Genomic DNA, 25148 nt, shown 5'->3' on the forward strand with positions numbered 1-25148 from the left:
GGAATATGATTTCCAGAGGTCAAAGGATATAGTATTGAAACCAAGAATCACCTACCCAGCAAAACTGAGTATAATACTTCAGGGGAAAAAATAGGATTTCAATGAAATACAGGATTTCCATGCATTCTTCTTGAAAAGTCCAGATCTGAATAGAAAATCTGACTTTTAAATGCAAGAATCAAGAGAAGCATGAAAAGGTAAATAAGAAAGAGGGACTAGTTATTCAAGTTGAACTGTTTACATTCCTACAGGGAAGGTGATATCTGTAATTCATGAGACATTTCTCAGTAATAGGATAGTTGGAGAGAATATATATATGTATGTATATATGTGTGTGTGTGTATATGTATATATGTATGTATATGATAGACATGTAGATCAATGGGATTATGGGAAGTAAAACAGATAATTTTGATTATATGAAATTAGAAAACTTTCACACAAAACAACTAATGTAGCCAAAATTAGAAGGAAAACAGGAAACTGAAAAATTTTATACCAAATTTCTCTGATAAAGGCCTCATTTCTCAAATATATAGAGAACTGAGTCAAATTTATAAAAATAAAAGTTATTTCCCAGTTCAAAGGATATGAATAGGCAGTTATCAGAAGAAGAAATCAAAGCTGTCAATAGTCACATGAAAAAATGCTCTAAATCACTACTGATTAGAAAAATGCAAATTAAAACAATTCTGACATGCCACCTCACTATCAGATTGGCTAACATGACAGGAAAGGAAGATGGTAAATTCTGGAAAGTATGTGGAAAAATTGGAACACATATACTGCTTTGGAGTTGTGAACCACTGTCCAACCATTCTGGAGAACAATTCAGAACTGCTCCCAAAGGGCTATAAAACTGTGCATATTCCTTTAACACAGCAAAACCACTACTACATCTGTATTCCAAAGAGGTCAAAGGAAAGAGAAAAGGCCCTAACTGTACAAAAGTTACTTATAGCAGCTCTTTTTCTGGTGGCAAAGAATTAGAGAAATTGAGGGGATACCCATCAGTTGGGGAATGGCTGAACAATTTGTGGCATGTGATTGAGATAGAATATTATTTTACTATAAGAAAGGATGAGTAGCATAATTTTTAGAAAAAACATGGGAAGATTTATATGAACTCATGCAAGGTGAAGTGGGCAGAATCGGGAGAACTCAGGACACAAGGACAATATTATAGGAGAATCAACCGTGAAAGACTTAGCGAATCTGATCAAGATAATGATCCCAAGCATTTCCAAAGGCCCTATGATAAAAGAAATGCTATCCACCTCCAAAGAGAGAACTGATGAACTCTGAATGCATATTAGAACATACTTTTCCCCCACTTTATTTTTATTTTATTTTATTTGTGTTTTCTTTTGCAACATGGATAATACAGAAATATGTTTTGCATGACTTCACTCAGGCAATCAACTTCAAACTGCTTGCCTACTCAAGGAGGAGTGAAGTGAGGGAAAGAGGGAGAAAATTTGGAACTCAGAATTTCAAAAAATGATTGTTATGTTTTCCATGTAATTGAGAAATATTTAACAAAATAAATAAAAATAATTTATAAAAATAATTCACAGTATATAGTTGTTTTTTGATACCGTAACACTTAATTTCTGAGAAAAAAGGGGGAAAGTCACCTAGAAAGATGCAACAAAATGAAAATATGTTGAAAAAGCCATCGTGGTTTACTATATTTTGAAGACATAATTGTTGTTTTTTAACATCTAGCCTCAGGGCTATTTGGCAACAAATAATTGGCATTATGTTAAGCTAACTTGTATTTTCAAATGTGATACTGGCTTCCAGTTTAGGTATTCATCTAGTTATACCTAGCTTTACATAAAAGTCAATGATTGTGTTACTTTTGTTAGTTAATTTATGTGGTGCAGTAGATAGAGCCCTGGGCCTGGAATCAGGAAGAGTTCAAATTTAGCCTCAGACACTTATTTACAGTGTATCTCTGAGTAAGCCATTTAACTTTTGTCTGCCTCAGTTTCCTCATCCTTAAAAATGAGGATAATAATAATAGCACCTACCTCCCATGGTCATTGTGAGGATAAAATTAGACAATATTTAGAATGCACTTTGTAAATCTTTGTGCACCAAAGAAACACTATTCTTCTTTTTCATCATTATCATCGTTATCATCATCACTATCCCTTTGGAACCTGTTTGTGACTAGTAGATTTCATTAGCTACCATATTCCTTCACCATCCAAATAATTATAATTGATTGGTAACTTTGAGCAGAAATAAGAAAAAATAATTAGGCAATTTTGGATTGTAATAAGCTTTTCAAAATATATTATTCAAACACTAAGAAAAAATATTTCTTTAAAATAGGAATTAAATCTATTGTACAAGTGGTTAATTCTACTAAATATATGAAGGAGAGGAATAGAAAGAGGGAGAAATATCTTTTAGCTAAGCATAAAGAAACTATCAGAGAAGGTATGGAAAAGACCTTTATCCCCAATTGATAAATGGTCAAATAATGTGAATAATTACACCGCTTTTATAATCATACTAATTATATATGTAATATCTATAAGAAAATATAAATGAAATGGGATTAAATATAGAAAAAAATCTATCAAAATATTTTATTTACTTTCTTATTTATCTGTCCTTCAAAATGCAGAGACATCAAAATTTGTATCATAAGTACATATATATTTACATACATACATGTATGTATGTATATATTGACTCATTCTGGTTTTCAAAAATGTTTTACTTAAAAGGCACATAACTGTGCATAAAAGGCAGTAGTGAATCACAGCTACCCTTAATTGTTTATTGTAGGAACTATAAAGATATTACAGTGGTAATAGTGGTCATTGTTTAGCAGGAGGGAGCCTATGCAGTTTGCAGAGGGTAGAATGTGGACAAGTTTTGGGCACAGCATGATTAAGTTGATACAGAATAGTTGATAAACTGAGGCTGAAATAGATTATAGTCAATTCTAAGTACTCATGGGTAACTAAGGAACTGTTTGGTCTGGATTTTGGTGACATCATTACAAAACAGAAATAATAGGAATAATGAAGAAAAAGTACAGGAGACTTGAGAATACTCTATCTGGGAAAAGAAAGTGCACAGGGTAGCATAATTGAAAACAGATTTGAGAAGTGAGTGAAAGTAATATAATTAGGTCTATAATACAGACTGATAAAATCTCCTCTAATAAACTTTACTAATCACTTTTAATAAAAGAGAGGAATACAGGGTAGGGTAAGTGGTCTTATAGTTTTTCTCCTCTTCCCCCCAAATTTATTAATTTATTTGTTTCAGTTTTCAACAAAAACTTTCAGAAGTTCCAAATTTTCTTCCCCTCTCCCTTCCCTCCCCATGAAGCAATCTTATATGGGTTCTATACATGCATTCCTATTAAACACATTTTCTCATTAATCATGTTGTATAGAAGAATTAAAACAAATTGGAGAAACCATGAGAAAAACAAAATATAACAAAGGAGAAAATAGTCTGCTTCATTCTGCATTCCAGCTCCACAGTTCTTTATCTAGATGTGGATGACATTTTGCTTCATGAGTTTTGGAAATGTTTTAGATCTTTGCACTGCTGGGAAAGGCTAAGTCTGTCAAAAGCAGTCCTCGCACACTGTGGTTGTTATTGTGTATAATGTTTTCCTACTTCTGCTCACTTCACTCAGCACCAGTTCATATGTCTTTCCAGGTTTTTCTTAAGTCCATCTAGTCATCATTTCTTACAGCACAATAATATTCCATTGCATTCATATACCACAACTTGTTCAGCCATTCCCCAACTAATGGACATTCCCTTGATTTCCAGTTCTTGGCCACTACAAAAAGAGCTGCTATAAATATTTTTATACATGTGGGTCCTTTTCCTCTTTTAATGATCTCTTTGGAATACAGCCCTAAAAGAGGTATTGCTGGGTCAAAAGGTATGCACATTTTTATAGCTCTTTGGGCATAGTTACAAATTGTTCTCCAGAATGGCTGGATCAGCTCACAGCTCCAGCAGCAATGAATTAGTGTTCCAGCTCTCCCACATCTTCTCCAACATTTATCATTTTCCTGTTCTGTCATGTTAGCTTGTCTGAAAGGTGTGATAAGGTACCTCAGAGTTGTTCTGATTTGGGTTTCTCTAATCAATAGTGATTTAGAATAGTTTTTCAAATAACTATAGATAACTTTAATTTCTTATTCTGAAAACTGCCTGTTCATATCCTTTGGCCATTTATCAACTGGGGAATGACTTGTATTCTTATAAATTTGATTCAGTTCTCTATATATTTTAGAAGTGGGGCCTTGATCACAGACACTAGTTGTAAAAATTCTTTCCCAGTTTTTCGCTTTCCTTCCTAATCTTGGTTGCATTGGTTCTGTGTAAAAACTTTTCAATTTAATGTAAAGTTATCCATTTTACATTTCATAATGTTCTCTATCACTTGTTTAATCATAACTTCTTCCATTCTCCATAAATCTGACAAATAAACTATTCTTTGCTCCCCTCATTTGTTTATAGTCTCAGCCTTATACCTATATTATATACCCATTTGGACTTTATTCTGGTGTATGGTGATAAGCATTGGTCTATGCATAGTTTCTGTCACACTATTTTCCAATTTTCCAAGCAATTTTGGTCAAAAAGTGAGTTCTTATCCCAGAAGCTTGGGTCCTTGGGTTTCTCAAACAGTAGACTACTATAGCCATTGAGTACTGTGTCTTGTGTGCTTAACCTATTCCACTGGTCTACCTCTCTATTTCTTAGGCAGTACCAAGTGGTTTTAATGATTTCTGCTTTATAATACAATTTAAGATCTGGTATGACTAGGCCATTTTTCCCAGCAGTTTTTTTTTTCATTATTTCCCTTGATATTCAGAAACTTCTGTTCTTCCAGATGAATTTTGATATTATTTTTCTAGCTCTATAAAATAATTTTTGGCAGTTTGACTGGTATGGCACTGAATAAGTAAATTAATTTAGGTTGAATTGCCATTTTTATTATATTTGCTCAGCCTAACCACAAGCAACTGATGTTTTCCCACTTATGTAGATCGGACTCTATTTGTGCGAAAAGTTTCGTAATTGTGTTCATATAGTTCTTGGATTTGTTTTGGCAGGTAAACTCCCAAACATTTCATAGTGTCTACAGTAACTTTAAATGAGATTTCTCTTTCTATCTCTTGCTGTTCAGCTTTGTTAGTAATACATATAATATATAGAAAACCCTCTGTCATTGATGGCTTGTTCAATTTCTTTTTCTGAGATGGGGTTATTTAAGTGTTTTACTTTCTTTTCTGTTAATCTGGGCAATTTATATTTTTGTAAATATTCATCCATTTCACTAAGATTGTCAAATTTATGGGCATACAGTTGGGTAAAATAATTTCTAATTATTGTTTTAATTTCTTCTTCATTGGAGGTGAATTCACCCTTTTTATTTTTGATACTGGTTATTTGCTTTTCTTCTTTCTTTTTTTAAATCAAATTGACCAAAGGTTTATAAATTTTATTGGTTTTCTCATAAGAGCAGCTCTTAGTTTTATTTATTAGTTCAATAGTTTTCTTGATTTCAATTTTATTAATTTCTCTTCTGGTTTTCAGTATTTCTAATTTGGTTTTTAAATTGGGAATTTCAACTTGTTCTTTTTCTAGCTTTTTCAGTTGCATGCAAAATTCATTGACCTCCTCTTTCTCTATTTTATTCATGTAAGCATTCAGAGATATAAAACTTCCCCTAAGAACTGCTTCTGCTGAATCCCATAAGTTTTGGTAGGTTATCTCATTATTGTCATTCTCTTGAATGAAACTGATTGTTTCTATCATTTGTTGTTTGACCCACTCATTCTTTAGTTTCCAATTAATTTTTGGTCTATCTTTCCATGGCCCTTTACTACATATAATTTTCCTTGCATCATGATCTGAAATGGATGAATTTAATATTTCTGCCTTTCTTCACTGGATCATGAGGTTTTAATGCCCTGTTACATGGTCAATTTTTGTGTATGTGTCATGTGCTGCCGAGAAAAAGATGTATTCCTTTCTATCCCCATTCAGTTTTCTCGAAATTTCTATCATATCTAACTTTTCCAAATTTATATTCACCTCCTTAACTTCTTTCTTGTTTATTCTGATTTTAGATTTATCAAGTTCAGAGAGGAGGAGATTGAGGTCCTCCACTAATATAGTTTGGCTGTCCATTTCCTCCTGTAACTTCCTTAAGTTCTCCTCTAAGAATTTGGATGGTATTCCACTTGGTGCATATGTGTTTAGTAATGATATTGCTTCATTGTCTATGGTGCCTTTTAGTAGGATGTAGTTTCCTTCCTTATCTCTTTTGATTAGATCTATTTTTGCTTTTGCTTTGTCTGGGATTAGGATTGCTATCCCTGCTTTTTTTTTTTTTTTTACTTTAACTGAAGCATAATATGTTCTGCTCCAGCCTTTAACTTTTATCCTGTGTGTATCCACATTTCAAATGCGTTTCTTGTAAACAATATATTGATGGATTACGGTTTTTAATTCATTCAGCTATCCTCTTCCATTTTATGGGAGAGTTCATCCCATTCACAATTATGATTACTGTATTTCTTCTCTCTATCCTGTCTTCCCAACCCTGTTTGTGCTTTTGTTTCTCCCTTTTCCATTCCACTCCTCAAAATAATTTTACTTTTGATCTCAATCTTCCCTCTTTCCTTACAAATCCCTCTCTCTTTCTTTCTCCTTTCCCTTCCTACTGCCTGTAAGGCAAGTTAGATTTCTATACTTAACTGAGTATGTTATTCCCTCCTTGAACCATATCTGATGAGAGTAAAGCACAAACAATGTTCATCTCCCTCCCTTCTTTCCTTCTGCTATAATATGTTTTTGTGCTTCTTCATGTGATGTAATTTACCCTCTTTTGCCTCCTCCTTTCCTCTTCTCCTTTCACATCCTTTAATTAGGTTTTTTATCATCACATCAGTTAATTTATACCTACACCCTTTGTCTATGTATATCCCTTTTAAATGTCATGATAACTATAAAATTCTCAAGATTAACAAATGTCATCCTCCTGTATAGGGATATATACAGTTTGTCCATATTAAATAACATTTTTTTCCCTCTTTTTCCCTGTTTACTTTTTTATGCCTCTCTTGAGTCTTGTATTTGAAGATCAAATTTTCTATTGAGCTCTAGCCTTTTCATCAGGAAGTTCTGGAAATCCCTTATTTATTGAATGTCCATCTCCTTGCCTGAAAGATTATGCTCAAATTTGCTGGATAACTGATCCTTGTTTTGCATCCAAACTCCTTTCCCTTATGGAATATCATGTTGCAACCCCCCTGGTCTTTTAATATAGAAGCTGCAACATCCTGTGTGATCTTGACTGTAGTTTCCTCGATATTTTTAATTCTATCTTTCTGACTACTTGCAGTATTTTCTCCTTGACCTGACAATTCTGGAATCTGACAGCACTATTCCTTGGCATTTTCAATTTGGGATCTCTTTCAGAAGGTGATTGGTGTATTCTTTCAATGACTATTTTACCTTTTGGATCTAAGACCACACATTCCTTACTGATTTCTTGGAAGATACTTTCCAGGCTCTTTTTTTTTAAATCATAGCTTTCCAGTAGACCAACAATTTTTAGATTTTCTCTCCTCAATCTATTTCCAGGTCAGTTGTTTCTCCAGTGAAATATTTTACATTTTCTTCTATTTTTTCTTTCTTTAGATTTTGTTTGACTGATTCTTGATGTCTCATAAAGTCATTAGCTTCTACTTGCCCAATTCTAATTTTTAATGAATTGTTTTCTTCAGTTAACTTTTATATCTCATTTTCCATTTGTTCCATTGTTCCTTTTAAGGAATTATTTTCTCCAATTAGGTTTTGTATCTCTTTACTCATGTGGCCAATTTTACTTTTTAAGAAGCTGTTCTTTTCAGTGAATTCTTTTTTCATTTTGTATTTTTAAAATCATGGGTCAATTTTTCTTCCACCTCTTTAATTTGGCTTCTAAAATCCTTCTTTAGCTCTCCCAAGAATGCTTTTTGTGCTTTAGACCAGTTCATATCCCCTTTTGAGCTTTTATATGTGGGTATAGAGTCAATTCTGTCATCTTCTGAATTTATATTTTGATCTTCCCTGTCCCCATAAGATTTTATGGTCTTTGCATTTTTAATTTGCTTCTTGCTCATGGTGACTGCCTTTTTCCTGGCTTTTAAAGTGTATCTCTGCTTCTGGGGCACAGAGGGCTCTATTCCACATTGCTTGTAATCAGAATTAGGTGCCCAGTTACTGGCTTTGTGTGCTGTGGCTTCTGGTTATTTCAGCTAGAGCTTTATAATGCTGCAGCTTACCTGGTGATAAGCTGACTGATGTTTGCCAAGGGTGAGGCCAGGTGAAATCTGAGTTTCCCTGGGGTTACACTGAAGCTCATAGCATGAGGTATTGGGGATTAGTGCTCTAACTGCTGGAGATGTCTTCCTCCCTTAGGGCTATGCTAGAGTACAGGCAGGCTCAGTAGGTGGTGGACCCCTGTCTGTGCTGCTGCCTACCCAATTCCCATCGCTGTGTTAAGATATTTCTGGGGTCTGGGTGTGGGCGCTTACCAGTTCCACCCCCCTGAGGCTCAGGATCTCCTGCTGGTCCACTTAGGTGGGGCTTGCCTCCAGTCCTGCACTGGTCCCCTTCAGCCACAACAAGTGGTACCCTCCCCTTCTATCTCACTAACCTCCTGAGCTAAAAGCCTGTGATACCCCTTCTGCTGACTCCATTATTCCCAGATTATCCCTGTAGCAATATTATCTGGGGTTTTTCAAGGTCAACAATGAAGGATGAGAGCACTTATAATTTACTCAATCATTTTGGTTCCTGGAAGTTCAAACATTCAGTCTGTGGGTTGATAGCCCCAGGAGCAGCCTCTGGTTACTGTTGAGGCCCAGTGCTTCTCTCTCACCCAGCTCTGCCTGACTCCAGTCCTGTCCTGGGAAGTTTGGGAATTGTAGCTGGTGACTCAGACTGTCTGGGGCCATTCCCACTCACTATAGCTGAGTCTGTGCTGGTATAACCAGAACTCTCTTCTCTCCTAACCCAGTATAAAAGATCCTTCCAGTTGATCTTTGGGCTGTCCTGGGCTGAAAATCTGCCACCCTCTGTCTCCCAGTGGATTCTGCCACTCTAAAATTTGCTCAGATTCACTTTTTTGAGGTATCTGAAGGAATTTGGGGAAGAACTCAAGTGAGTCCCTACTTTTGGGTTCATATCCTGCCTCAGATAGTTATTAGTTTTATGACTCTGGGTAAATCACTGAAAAGTTCTGTGACTCAGTTTTCTCAACTATAAAATAAAGGAGTTGGCTTGGCCTCTAAAATGTCCTTGTATCTCCAAATCTATTATTCTATATTAATTCATTTGAAGTTTTTACTGATTGCCTCTATTCAAGATACTGTAGTGTCTTACACTGTGAAAAAATACAAAAATTTAATTCAAACATGTATTAAGCAACAACCTCATGCGTGGCAGTGAGCTAGGCACTGGGGACAAAAACCAAAATAACCATGCTCTGACTCTCAAAAAGCCTGGAGTTTAATATTGGAAGTAAAGCATATATGCATACAAATCTACATAGATAATACACACACACACACACACACACACACACACACACACACACACATACAGAGTCCCAAAAGTCTTGGTGCAGTTGTAAATCATTAAAACTTAAACACTTAAAGTGCACTTAAATGCTTAAAGTTTTACATAAATTTAATCTTTAATAGCAACTGCACTGAGATTTTTAATATGTGCTGTATAACTATAATGACAGAAGATAATTGCAAAGGAAAGGTCCAAGCAAAATGCTATGAGAAATATGAAGAAAGAGAAATTTTTCAGCTAAGGGTCTTAACCTTAGGTTAAGTTAACCTAAGGGAGATTTATGGAAACGATAACCACTCTCCCTAATTGATAAATGGTCAAAGAATATGAATTAGCAGCTTTCAGAAGATATTTAAGCTATCAAGTCATATGAAAAAATACTCTAAATCACTATTGATTAGAGAAATTCAAATTAAAAGAACACTGAGGTATCTACTCTTGGTTAACATTACAAGAAAGGAAAATGGCATATGCTGCAGGGGATGTGAGAAAACAGACACACAAAAAGTATTGTTGGTGGAGCCACAGGTGAATTAGTCCAACCATTCTGAAAAGGAGTTTTAAACTATGCCCTGAAACTATTAAACTGTGCATACTATTGGATTCAGTAATACCAGTACCAGGTCCATACCTCAGAGAGATCAAAGAAAGAGGAAAAGTTCCATATATACAACAATATTTGTAGTTGTTCTTTTTCATGGTGGCAAGGAATTGAAAACTGACTGGATACTGATCAATTGAGAATTTGCTCAACAAGTTATGGAATATAAATGTGGCAGAGCACTACTGTGCTTCAAGAAATAGTGAAAGGGATAGTTTCAGAGAAATCTGGGCAGACTTGCATGAAATGATACAAAATAAAGAGAGCAGAATCAGGAGGATAATTTATACAATAATGATAATATGATAAATTGTAAAAATATTGTAATTATCTCTGAAAGACTTAGTAACTCTGATCAACACAATGGCCAACCATAATTACAAAGAATTAATGATAAAGCATGCTATTCACCTCCAGATAGAGAGCTGATGGTCTAGGAATACAGATTCAACCATATTTTCTTTTGATTTTTCTTTCTTTTCCTTTCATTTTTTAAATTGAATAATGTGAGAATTAATTTTGCATGACTATACATATTTGTAATAACTTGTTTTACTTGTGATCTCAATGGGAGGGAGCAGGGGAACTGCAAGGAGAGAATTTGGGAATGCAAATAAAACTGAATTAAAAAAAAGAAAACATGGTTGAGGTGGATTTTGAAGAAGGGAGGCACAGAAGGTGAGGAGGGTGTGGATTGCAATTGCAGTGAATTCCAACTAAGTGAAATAACAAAAACAATGGCATGGAGGTAGGGTGAATGAATTAAGAAATGGTCCCTTACCTCAGGGAGTTTACAGTTTAATTACCTATATGAATGTTTTATTAATACATAAAGATATATTCCATATGAACTATATTTTTCTGAACATGATACTAAGTACTTTATGACACCACTGATAGGAAAAGTCGTTAAGAGAATTTGAATTATTTGAAAACTTAAGAGTTTCAGTTTTTGTGATTTATAAATGCATTACTGAAAATTTTTATTATATTGATGTGGTACAAACATGATCACTGATTAGTCCTATAATTTTTTAAGTCGTCCAATATTTCTATAAAGAGTTTTATAATTATACTCATAAAACTAATGTATATGTGTACCTTGATAGATTGGATTCCAAATATTTTATGCATTCTGTAACTATTTTAAAAAGTATTTTTCTTTTTATCATTTTCTCCTACTTTTTGTTAAAGCTATGCAGAAATGCTGGAGATTACTTAGGTTTTATTTTATATCCTGCTACTTTACAGAAGCTATTAATTGTCTCAATTACTTTCTTTGTTAATACTCATCTATTCCCTTCTAGTCTATTCTGAATTCCATTTACCCAGTTGGGTTATATCACTACTTTTTCCTTCTTCTTTATTCCTTTTGTGAGAAACAAATATCACTCAAGAGATTTAGACCTTTTGGAGTATAAAAGTTGAGCTCCTTCATCTACTTCATTTATACATTTATAGCTTTCATCTTACCCTTTGGAAATTAATTTATGTGGGAGTTTTTTGGTTGTATTTTGGGGGAGGACCCTAATTCTACTATGCATTCTTTTTTTTTTCTAATAAAGGAAACACTGTCATCCAATGGGAGTTAAGTCTACACACACACACACACACACACACACACACACACACACACACACACACACACACACACATGCACGCACACACGCACACATGCACGCACACACATTCTATATATAAGTCAATATTCCAAGCCTTGAGTTCAGCTCTTACCTCATGCTCTTACTATTATTATTCACAGGTCCTAAGGTGTAGTTATCCTATCTTCTTATCTATTTTCCTACTGCCCTTGGTACTAGCTTCACTTTTCTGGGGTAGATTACAGCTCTTGGAGGCCAAGAACTTGGGAAATTGATCTCTTATTGGCCCATTTCCCCAAAGTGATATAGATTATATGTATATTAAAAAATGCCTGTCTCTCAGCACATATACACGTTTTCTACTATAAGAAATCTCTTTAATAACTTCTTTCCATTTATAGGAGATGTCTTCTAATCTCTTCATCCCAGACCCTTTCCCCCCCATTGATTATATTTTATATACTATTCCAAATCCTCCACTGTTTTTAAGAGTCTAAAGAAAGCATTATTTCTTCTCTAAAGACTTTCAGACTAGAGGTAGAGTGGGAATCATCTTCAGTTCTTTTAGTTTGTTTTTTTGATCTTTTGATTTCCGTTGCTTCATTATAGTAATGCTACGTTTTACACTATTATATCTCCTATCCCACTCTTGACATATTGATCCATTTATAGAGACCTATGGGATTTAGTGTAAAGAATGTTGATCCAATTCTTCCTCTTTCCCTCATCCTAATTCTAAAGATCCTCCTAAATCTTTAGCCCCTTAGATTTTTGTTTGTCCCTTATGATCCCTCTTTCCTTTTTCTTCTAATCCTCAATCCAATTAAACAAATAAAACTGCCTATTAACATGAAATTATTTAATTGCTAAGTCTTTTCTTTATAATTGTAATTATTTATATTTCTTATGTTTCTCTTATTTGGCTCACTTTTGTTTTCTAAAGAATAGTGATACATTGAGAGTTACACAGAAATCACTAGAAAAGTAAGTCAGTGTTGAAATGTAATACTAATGAAGCAACTCCCAGATGTCTAAAATGAATCATAAAGCCTTCAAATTGGAAAGAACTTTCAAAGTCATGGGGCACAACTTTCTGTCTACTCCAAGAATACATTCTGTAGCATTATCTGCCCCTTTTAGGAAGTTTACAATAAGGAAGGCAGACAAAGTAGTATATACAAGTAACGAAATAAAATGTAATATATGAATAGGAGAGATACTTAATAAAGTACTCTTCAAGGACTAAGGAAGGAAGGATGGTTCCCACTGAGAGAAATTAGGGAAGGTTTTATCAAAGATGTTGTATCAGTAATCATCCCAACACATACAGGGGGGCCTGCTATCATAGGTTCTTAGTTCTTCATTCATAAAAGGAAAGGCAACTTTTGAGGGATTAACAATCACTTTAATCAAGCACATGTATTCTTTCTTTAACCAAGCACATATCTCATTCACCTAATTTAGGAGAGTCAGCACCCTGAACTTCAAAGAAAATACAGAGAAATTAAAGACCAACAGACATGGCTTCCTTTGCCTGAATTCAACAGACAGTTGTACCTCAACTGTCTGACCATAGTTACCAGAGAGGGAAGTACCAATATCTGTGTTTTCAAAGCTAGGAATCTCCTTTAGCAGCTTCCCAGAGTCCTCACCTGGCCAAACAAACACCTCCAGTTAGTAAGCCCCAAAGGAATCAACAGGTATTTCTTCCTCTGCCTGACCAGAATTCAAGAGACAGGTACAGCTGTCTAATCATAGTTACCAGAAAGGGAAGCACTGACATCTGGGTTTTCAAAGCTCCTTAAAGCAACTTCCCAGAATCCTTATCTGGCACTCAAATCTTCTTACAAAAACTAAGCTCCCAAAGTAAAACCTCACCCTCAGAGTATTTATACACTTTTTAGAGCCAGAGGGCATAATCCTCTGACCCAGTGCCTCAGCAGAAAAAACAAAAGGTACTTGGGACTCTCCTACAACATAACTCCCCTAATCAAGCTTCCCAAAAGGGCAGGCCTATCAATGAGCGGGAAAGATCTTCTTTAATCACATTCAAATGGAGGCATTATACTTCTTGATTATACTAAAACAAAAATAACATAAGATCCTGATTTGATTTCCCTTATAGATGTGGCAATTGAAATGGGCCTGGGAGGGATGGGTTGAAATTCCATACGTGGAGTTCGAGTAGAATCAACAAATCTTAAACCAATTAAGGCATTTTTATTTTGCAGAAAACTGAAGTAGAGTGATCTGCAAATGATGAATAACCAAACCTTGAATAACCAAATCTTGAGATAGAGTTGAATCAACAGTGAAGATGCACATTAGGTAACTCTTTCAAAAACTAGCTATCTTGAATGAGCTTTTAGGAAAGGGATAGATCATAGGTAATTCACATTTTAATTTTCTAAGTTTTGGCTTTTATTCTGAGCCCCTAATTAAACATCAACCCACATGTATGAAATATAAGCCATTTTGGAAGCAGACTTGGCATTCTGCTGTGAAAGTTGAGGCTGTGAATACAAAGACAAAAGCTAAGCAGTCTCTATCCTCTATCCTCAAGGAGCTGAAGTTCCAGCAAAGGTATAACTAATTTGAAAGAAAGGGAATCGTTAAGTGAAAACTGCACAGATCCAGTAGAACCAGAGGGAAAAGTGAAAATAGAAATAATTCACCAATCATCCCTGAAAGAAATCCCAAAATGAAAACACCAAGGAATCATACAGCCAAAATCAAGAGCTCTCAGGTCAAGAAAAAATACTGCAAACTACCAAAAAAAAAAAATCAAATATGGAGGAAGTATGGATTGTAAGGCTTGCCATATTAATGTTGGAGTTAGTGTGGAGGCCCAGTGACTTAGCACACTGCAACTCAGAACTCCTGTGCACAAAAGATCCACCAGTCAGTCTCTACTAGAAAGCTCCCCCATTAGAACCCAGGCGAGCTAGGATTACAGCAACAGCAAAAAGGAAATACAAAGCTGATGACTTTAGGGAGGAAGGTAGATGTGAAAGACTTCTGATATCTTCAGAAGGTGACTATTGCACTATTTACACTAATATTACCTTATTCCTCTTTCTGCCCTCTGAAGTCAATCAGAAAAAAAATTTTAACCTTTATTCTATAACATGATACTTGTAGATATGTAGCATGTCCTCACTTCTCTGCTCTAATCTTTCTCCTCTCTAGGTTAAACTTCCTGTTCACTCTACTCTGCATGTTCTCCACTTGTCAATGTTTTTCTTAAAATGTGACATCTGGTGTCATAGACACAGAGTACTGAACCTGGATTCAGAAGGAACCAAGTTCAAATTTAGCTGAGAAACTAGCAGTGTGACTCTGGGTAACTCGCTTAAACTTGTCTACCTCAATCTTCTCAACTATAGAATGTGGATAATAATAGCACCAATCTCCCAGGATTATCATGAGAATAAAATGAGATAATATGTATAAAGTGTTTTGAAGACCTTAAAGTTCTATATAAATCATCATCATCATCATCATCATCATCATCATCATCATCACTCCAGATATAGTTGAACAGGTCAGAGTTTATCAGGATTAGCACCTTTTTCTTCCATTATTAATATTAGTTTCTTTTAAGGCAGTCAAGGATCCTAATAGCTTTTATTGGCTGATGAGTCATGCTGTTGATCTACAGTAAACTTGAAGGCCACTAAAATCCCCACATCATTTTCAAACTGTTATTCAGCCATGCCTTTCCCATTTTGTACTTATTCAATCAATTCCTTGGAACCCAGAGAGGGACTGTCTATTTGCTCCTATTAAATTTCATCTTATGACTTGGCCCACTATTCCAACCTACTGAGATCCTTCAGGATATCCCAACTCTGTCATACATGTTAGCTATCTCTCCCAGTGTCAGACCACCTTTAAATTAGATAAACATGCCAACTATGTTGTCATCTAAGGCACCGATAAAATTGTTGCTCACCATGGAAGGCACCATCCAAATAAAAATAATATACAAAATTAATAAAAATACTTATGCCACGAGAGGCAGCATGGTATAGTGGACAGATAGCCAGACTTTATGGCTATAAAAGTCATAAAGACCAGATACCATTGACACATGCTGACTCTATAACCATAGGAGACAGATAGAAAGATAAATATAGATAGGTAGGGAGAACATTTATTAAATGCTTACCATGTGCCATGCACTACATAAAGTGCTGAGCATACAAATACAAGTAAGAGGGTTCCTGTCCTCCAGGGGCATTAGAGGAATATGAGAAGTATAATGCATGAAAGGGACTGATAAAGGTAGCCTGGCTCAGACTACGAGTCTGGAAAGATAGAAGGAAAGCTCCCCCATGAGAATCCAGGGAAATTCCTGGGTAGAGTCCACATTCCTCATGGGAAGAGATAAGGGCTGAGGTAGAGGTGGCATCATAAGGAGCTGGGGCCAAGAGAAGATTAAGATGCGGATGAGTTGCTAATCTGTATTGGTATAGAATTCTCCACCCTGGAAGTTCCCCAAACCCAAGAAACCACAAGTAACCACAAGTCCAGAAATGAATGCAATATAGTGTAGTGGTAAAAATGATAACTTTGAATTTGCTTCCTATAAACAAAATGGGAGTTTGAGAGAAAATAAATCAATGGATCGTGTACTTCACAAAATACATACACTTTAACAAAATCGTAACAATAACTTTAGATTTACATTGAGCTTCAAGGTTTACTGAGCACTTTCCTCAGGACAATCTCAATACGTAGATAGCGCAGGCATATTTATCCCAGTTTGACAGATGAGAAAATTAAGTACCGAAGACCTGAAACCAAAACAAGCTCCCCGTACCTTTTCAGATTCATGGAACCAGAAAGTGGCAGAGCTTCGATCTGATCCCAGATCCTCTGACTACAAACCCAGAGCTCTTTCTCCTAAATGTTTTTATTTTTCAAGTGTAATTATTAACTAAGATGTTGTTCCCAGTCTCTTTTTCTAGACTTTAAGCCAGGTGATTCTCATCTACTATGAGCATCTCCCAAGGCTCCATCCTGAACTCTTTTGACTTTTCCTTCTATATTATGGTCTCCTGTGGGTATCTTCTTAGATCCCATGGGTTCAATTATCATCTCTATGTGAAAGATGTCCACACCTATCTATCCAGCTTCAGTAGCTCTCCTGAGTCCCAGTGGCTCATACCGACTGCTTTTTAGGAACCTTAAATTAGTTGTGCTGTGGACATTTTGGAAACTAAGTTGTTCAGTGAGTAGAGCACCGGGCCTAAAATCAGGAAGACCTAAGTCCAAATGTAGTTTCAGACATTTACTAGCTGTATGATCCTGGGTAAGTCCTTTAACCCTGTTTGCCTCAGTTTTCTCATCTGTAAAATGAGCTGGAGAAGGAAATGGCAAACCACTCCAGCATCACTGCCAAGAAAATTCCAGATGGGGTCAGGGAGAGTCGGACCTGACTGAAACAACTGAACAACAGGCATTTCAAATTTAACACTTCCGAAACAGAACATGTTATCTTTCCCCTGAAACTCTCCCCTCTTCTCAACTTTCCTCTTACTCTAGAAGACAGCATCAAATTCCCAGGCTCATAATTTCAGTGTCAAAACTCACATTCACCCTGCATATCCAATCTGTTGTCAAATCTTCTCATTTATAGTTTAATAATGTCTCTCAAGTACATTTCCTTCTCTCTGTTTTCACAGCCAACTCCCCAATAAAGGTCCTCATCACCTCTTACCTGGACTACTGAAGCATCCCAGTTGGTCTCTGTGCCTCAAGTCTCTTCCTGCTCTAAACTAGCTGCCAGAGTGACTTTCTAAGTGGTAGGTCTGACCATGGCTCTTTCGGTTCAATAAATGACACACAGTGTCATACCTCTAGAATTGAAGATAGAGTCCTCTATTTGGCATTTAAAAACCTTCAAAACTCCTCTTCCTGTGTTTTTGGTATAGCTACAGTGGCCTAAGGAATAGCAGTTCCCTTTCCAAAGGCTGGCTATCTCATGTCTCTATGCATTTGCTCTGGGTGTCTCTAGTATTTACTTCTGTCTCTGCTTCCTGGATTCCTTGGCTTCCTTCTAGACAGCTCAAAGCCCTCCTCCTGTAAAAGGGCTATTTCTTTCTCTCGCCTCACTGTTAGTGCCTTCCCTCCAAGAATATCTTCCATTTACATAGTCTGTATCCAATGTGTGTAGTCATGTCCAGGTCGTCTCCATTAGAATGTGAGCTTCTTCACTGTATGGACCATGTTTTTACTTTCTGTAGCACAGTGCCAGGCACATAGCAAATGCTTTTAAAAAGTGTATTGATGGACTGACCATAAATTGCATTAACTAGGAAGGTAGCTTTTTTTTTAACCATGAACCTATGTGAGTGACAGGATCATACAGTACAGTCATTCTTTCAAACAAATATTTATGAAGCTATTACTTTGAGCAAAAGTCCTCATCTAGTTCCTATAGAACATACAAGAACATAGAAAATGTAGTTTGTGTTCTTTGGGAATTTATAATCTAGTGATAAGAATTGGCAGACACTGGTCTGGGGTGTCAAATCCAGTCTACCTGGAGCTGAGAATGACAAATAAAACAAACAAAATGCAAAACTATTTTTAGCTCACAAGAGATACAAAAACAAGGGTGGGATTGTTCTGGTCAGAGGGCTATCATTTATGTTCCCCTGATCTAGAAAAGGAAGATGGCAAATGACTGCAGAACAAAAAATGGTATGATAGGCCATCAAAGATTATTTTTGAAGTACCTACTATATGCCACTCACTGTGACAGACACTGGTGATTCAAAGACAAAAGTGAAGCAGTTTCTGCCCTCAGGGAGCTTACTAGTGGAAAGATGCTACATGTATTGAGGAGTGGTAGCAGGGGAATTAGGAATGGAGACAGAGAGGAGTAAATGTAGATTTTCAGGCTATTTCTAGAAGCAATGAGTTCATTATTGTTTCCTGAGAGAGGGAGGAGTAGATGACATAGGGCATCCATGTAAGTGGCAAGGTTAGCATATGGTATTTCAGAGGAGGCCAAGCGATCTAGGGATTTCACATTTAAGGTAGTTAGCTATTATTTGAAGAAACAATATGGAGAAGTGGTTAGAAAGTCAGTTGCAGAGTTAGGAAAACCTGAGTTCGAATCCTGTTTCTGATGTATACTGTCTGAGTGAACATGGGAAAATCACTTAACCTTTCAAGACCCTAGACAATTCTCAAAAACTGTAATTTACTTACAATTTCTTCATACCTATGAAATCACAGGTTGGTACCTCCAGAAAAAAAGTTTGCTGGAGCAAACTTTAATGTGCAATTTCCAAATATAAGAACTTTTATCTTGAATTCTTAAAAGCAGCAGTTTCTTAATAACTCAAAATTTCACCACCAAAGTTGCCAGTGCAAGGACTAAGTCATGTGAATCACTGACAAGTTAATAGTCCTCTGGGATCTAACTGTCATCCTCTTCATGAATTTGATTTAATGCCTAAGACAAATCACTTCACAAAGTCTGAAATGATTTCAGAGAACAAGAATCCATTGATGCAGACACCCCACCCTCTTTCAGCTTGTAGAAGATCGTTGTGACTATCTTAGTGGAGAAATACCTAATTTCTGTCAGGTGACCTCAGCCAGACAAGCATGGTCACTTTTGTTGTTCAATAGTTTCAATTGTGTCTAATTCATCATGACCCCATTTGGGATTTGCTTGGCAAAGATACTGGAGTGGTTTGCCATTTTCTTCTCCAGTTGGTTTTACAGATAAGGAAACTGAATTATACAGGGTTAACTGACTTGTCCAGTCTCACACAGGTAGTCAGTGTCTAAGGTCAGCTTTGAATGCAGAGAGATGAGTCCTTCTGATTCCAAGCCCAGCACTCCAGCCAGTGATACCCCAAATTGCATCTCTAGTTTCGTGAAAAACAGAATTTGATTGATGCTACACTGGACATATTTAAGTTATATATCTGGATATGGAGATCACTGTATCTAATCTAACTAACCCTACTTATCTTTTTCGCCCAAGGAGATAATAACTGGATTCAGTTACTCATCATTTCTACTATATTTCCCATCAAACCTGGCAATTTATCCCCTTTCCCTCTAAGTCTACCTTTAACATTATACCCATCATGAAATAATTCTGAAATTAAAATCTGTTTAAATGAAAAACTACATTTGATGGTACTTTCAGTAAAATGCTTATACCACAAATGAGATTTTGCAGGTATATTGTGACTTATGGGAAAGAAGTAGGAGCAGAGCAAAAAAATCAGGGAGGCATTTGTGCTCACTCAGTTTTGTGGTAACCTACCAAGTGATGAGAGTTCTACACTATCCCATATTCATCAGTCCATATGGCAAGATCTTCATAAACTCGAACTCTCTCCTGAGTTATCCTTGTGACCCTTGAAAGACATGATAGGTGCAAAGCAAGATTCATTTCAGAAGGTTAGCTCTTTTAGGTGGGCTGGGGTGGGATTCTTTTTCAAGTCATTCTTTCATATCCCCCCCAATCAATGAGTATAGTGCCTGATATAATAGTAGTTTCATGTTTGTTGAACTAAAATGATTGAGACCCCACAGATCATGGTTTTTGTTTACAAGGAGTTGATTTATATTTCATTGGGGAGACAAAATATATAGAAAAAAGAAAACTGTGTAATAGAAAACATGATTAAGTGTATGGCAGTGTAGAGTAATGGATTGAAGATAGAATCAGAGTCAGAGTCAAATTTCACCTCTGGTGCACTTTGACTTTGTGATCCTGGGCAAAGGGTTCAATGTCCTCATGTCCAGGAAACTCTTTTAAGAGCATAAATTGTAGAACTGTCACCAATCTGCACTAGAAAAGGGAATTTCCTCCATACTTGAACCAGAAACCAATAAGATAATAGGTAGACCCCATCTCCTCCCAAATGATTTACTATAAAGAGATAGAGTGAGCTAATGGATGGAAGGCCACCTTAAAAATCAAGAACTTGTGTTCATCTCCTATCTCTAATACCCACTAGTTCTATGTCCATGAAGAAGCCACTGAGCTTTTGTATATCTGTAATATTTTAAGTTGTTCCTCTGTACCAATGGAGGATATTTTTACTTCATGGAGTTCCACACACTAATAAAAATAACAGGTATGGATAAAAAAATTATTAAGGGCTAAATTCCATGGCAGAGTTAATCTCAGGCAAGGCAAAATGCAGTCTAACATATTTTAATCATTTTCTTTAAAATCTATTACATTGTGTATGAAAAAATTATAGGATCCAGTTTCAATCTTTTTCTCTCTGCACAGCAATGTGATTTTTCAAAATGCTTGATTTTTTTCCATTAGCGAATGTTTCAGTGAGTATTAGAATAACTTAAATTAAGATGTGAGAGAAAGATACTTAAAATATTTTCCCCCTCACTCACATAGCAAAGACATCTTAACCACGTGGAATATCTGTAGAAAAACTGGCAGGGTACCTTCAGGCTGCCTCCATGAAATGAATACAACAAATGGACCTTTTCTATATTAATGAAGTTAATGAATCGAACCAGATGGCACCTTCTTTTCTATTCCTTGACCTTACTGACTTTCTATGGAACTGATACCAGATTTCTCTGAAGTAGAAAGGAAAGGGGAGTGACGAATTTTTCTCTCTGACCCTTTGTCAGGGATGCAACCCTCAATTAGTGTACTAATTAGCTATAATAACTTTTGGTTGTAGAACAGGGACACAGTGATAGTGAGGGGTAGAGACAGAAGGACCTCAGCAGCAACAGAATGGGTAGGAAACTGGCTTTGACACTGAGGTAGGTTCAGACATGTATGAGCTCTGAGCATGTTTTTAACCTTTCTGTGCCTCAACTCATTTGCAAATGGAGAGATTTGGACTCCTTGGCCTCTAAAAGGTCTTCCAGCTCCCAATCTATGACCCTGTGAGGCCATGGAGTCCAACTCCTATCCGAACCACACATCTATCTTGATAGTTCTAATTGTTAATATTCAATCTATACGCATTTATTAAGAGCCAGAAACTTTGCTAGGCTTGGGAGATACAAAGACAAAAGTGAAATGATTAATTGGTGAAATAGAATCAGTCTATTGGCACAAAGGACAGTACAACCATAAAATTAAAAGAGACATTGAACTAAACCCAGATAATACCAAGAGACCACCAATGATAGAAAATAGAGGGTTTGGAATGCCAATATTTGCAGAAATTTTTAAATAAATTAAATTAAATTATAATGTTTACCAGCACTAAGAGCTACAGATTGAATATCACTAATGATTCAGCTATGGTCTCAAACATAAACTCTCCTGCTATGGGACTTTTGCTTTTCATACTTTCCATTGTTCATGGTATTTTGTAACATTTGATCAAGTTAAATCTCTCTATCGCTATTCCAAGTTTCTTATAGCTTTTTCCCCTCTAGCTTTCCTTTGTCCTGATCACAATCTACTGTTGCAGTATTCTCTACTGGTATAGTGGTATACCATCCTAACATATTTTCCTAAACTATACTGTTATTTTTTATATTTGTAAGTCCAATTCCTAGTACACTTTTTTTGTTCAATCATCTTTTCTTATGACTGAAAGGGAACCCTCCTGGGTATTTTACATAAATGCAGAATAAAATTTAGATTTAGCACTGACAAGGACCTTAGAAGCTATCTAATCTAACCCCTTCGTTTAGCAGTTGAAAAAACTAATAACACTCAGGGAGGCTGTGACTTGGCCAAGATCACACATAGCAGTAAGTACCACAAGTGAGATGTAAACCTAGATTTCTAATCTCCAGAGTCAGTATTCTTTCTACTGTCCCATGCTGTCTCTCATCTCTAAAAAACTGAATATTTGCTTTTGTGCATAACTAATTCCCTTACATATCTGCATTTCCCCACATTCTGTAAAGTATTCTAATATAAGGAAAGTAAAGAAAAGTATAGAAAAGCCAAAGAAAAGAGTAAAGGACCTCAAGGTCTGGGCCTTTCTTCCCCACCACTGCCAGTTCATTCTGAAATACTAGAGATAAGCCCTAGGCTCCTTCCAAGTTTCGTTTTCCCCATCTGCAAAATAGGAAGAAAAATATTTGCTTTAAAAGCATTTCTAACAGAACACCACAATATGCAGCAAGTTCAAAGTGTTAGTTAACAATACCAAATCTTGGGCCAACTGTCAAGAAATCACTTCATTTCAGCAATACATCCCTTTCCTAAGAACGCTATTTATTTCCATATGCTTTCAGGGTACATTCCAGCCAGCTTTTCTCAAACTAATCTCATTTCCCATTACTTTCTCCATCCTCAATTTTAAAAACATACTTTCCTAAGTCTTACATTGCATAAATGCTGCTGATGCATTCTAAGGAAATAGATAATTAAATCATATATATGAAAGAAGGAAGTATTTCCTGAACATTTTATTCTTTAATTTTTTGTATTTATTTATTTATTTGCCTGTCATTGACCTTGGGCAAGCCTCTTCCTCTCTCTTCGGGGATTGGCTTCCTCATTTATAACTTAAGAGAGATAAAATAAATGATTTCCAAGTATCCTTCCAAATCTAAATGCTAACATCTTACTATCTTAAATGTAAGCAGATTTCAGGATTGAAGAAGTATCTTTGTAACCATATTTTCCCCTCTGGAACTGTGATTTCATCCGCATGGAGGGCAGAAATTTCCTCTACTGGTCCATATGGTCAAATTACCTATCATTTAGAGAGTTCAGTTGCTTGGGATACTGAAAGGTTAACTAACTTGTCCATTGATCATATGACAAGTAACAAAAGAGGGACTCCTAACTCCAAGGTGGGTCTTCCCTTTTACTGACTATGTTGTACTGCCTCCCGTTGTACTTTTAAAAGAGCTTTCATCCTTTCAAACATTTTCTGTCGAAGTTTTTAAGAGTATATTTTCAGAAAACACTAGAAACAATGTTTCCATAAAAATAGAAATAAAAGTTAAAAAGTGAATTTTAAATATTTGAAAGCTTAAATGGGAATATAGACCATCTCTGTGCAGATACTACAGACTGATCAACTACATTTTGTATACAATTGCTAGACATATACCAGAGAATATTTTAGAGTAGTAGTTCTCAAACTTTTTGGTGTCCCATTGTGCTTTTAAAAATTATTAAGAATGCCAAAGAGCTTTTGTTTATGTTGGTTTTATGTCTACCAATATTTATCATATTAGAAATCAAAAATGAGTCTTTAAAATGTATTTATCAATTCATTTAAAAATAAGTAAGAAATCCATTACATTTATAATCAATTTCATCTCCCTACATGCACTCTATGATTCAGTGACATTAGTGTCATTCCAATTCCTTGAGCAATGCACTCTATCTCCTGAGCATTTTCACTGGCTTTATCTTATGCCTGGAATGTTCTCCCTCCTCCTCTCCACCTATGGGCTTCCCTGGTTTTCTTCAAGTGCCAATTAAAATTCCACTTTCTATAGAAGACTTTCTTGATCCCACTTAATGCTAGTGATTTCCCTCTGTTGATTATTGCCAATTTATCCTGTTAAACTCATTTTTACACAGTTGTTTACATGTTGTCTTTACCATTAAATTTTAAGCTCCTTGAAATCAGGGACTGTCTTTTTTGTCTTTCTTTGTATCTCCAGAACTTAGCACTGTGCCTAGCACATACTAAGAACTTATTAAATGTTTACCAACTGACTCCCTAACCACATTCTCCATCTCTTCCTTGCAAGCCTTTACAATCATCATCAGACCATGCTGGGAGTTAAACTAGATGGCTCCCTTAGGTCACTTTTAGTATTTCATGATTCTATGGATTTAAAAACGCATACACATGGGTGAAACAATGGATAGAGCATCAGGCCTGGAGTCAGGAAGAACTGAGTTAAAATTCAGCCTCAGACACACCTTACTAGCTGTGCGACCCTGAGCAAGTCACTTAATTCTGATTGCCTCAGTTTCTCATCTGTAAAATGAGCTGGGGAAGAAAACAACAAAGTACTTCAGTATCTTCACCAAGAAAACTCCATGGAAAATGTCCACGGGGTCATGCAGAGTCAGGTACAACTGAATGACTGAACAAAAACAACACACATATAATGTTTTTAGTATGACAATAGGGAATAAGATAACAATTTTTGATATTTACATTTTAATATTTACAAATTATTTTGCATTGGCTCAATGATTCCTCAGAACACTCCTGCGTGATATATCATTGTTGTTGGGTCATTTCAGTTGTGCCTGACTCTTGTGATTCCATTGTGGGGTTTTCTTGACAAAGAAACTGGAGTGGTTGGCCATTTCCTTCTCCAGCTCATTTTACAGATGAGGAAACTAAGGC

Source organism: Notamacropus eugenii, chromosome 2, assembly GCF_028372415.1.
Source record: "Notamacropus eugenii isolate mMacEug1 chromosome 2, mMacEug1.pri_v2, whole genome shotgun sequence".
Classification (NCBI taxonomy): Eukaryota; Metazoa; Chordata; class Mammalia; order Diprotodontia; family Macropodidae; genus Notamacropus; species Notamacropus eugenii.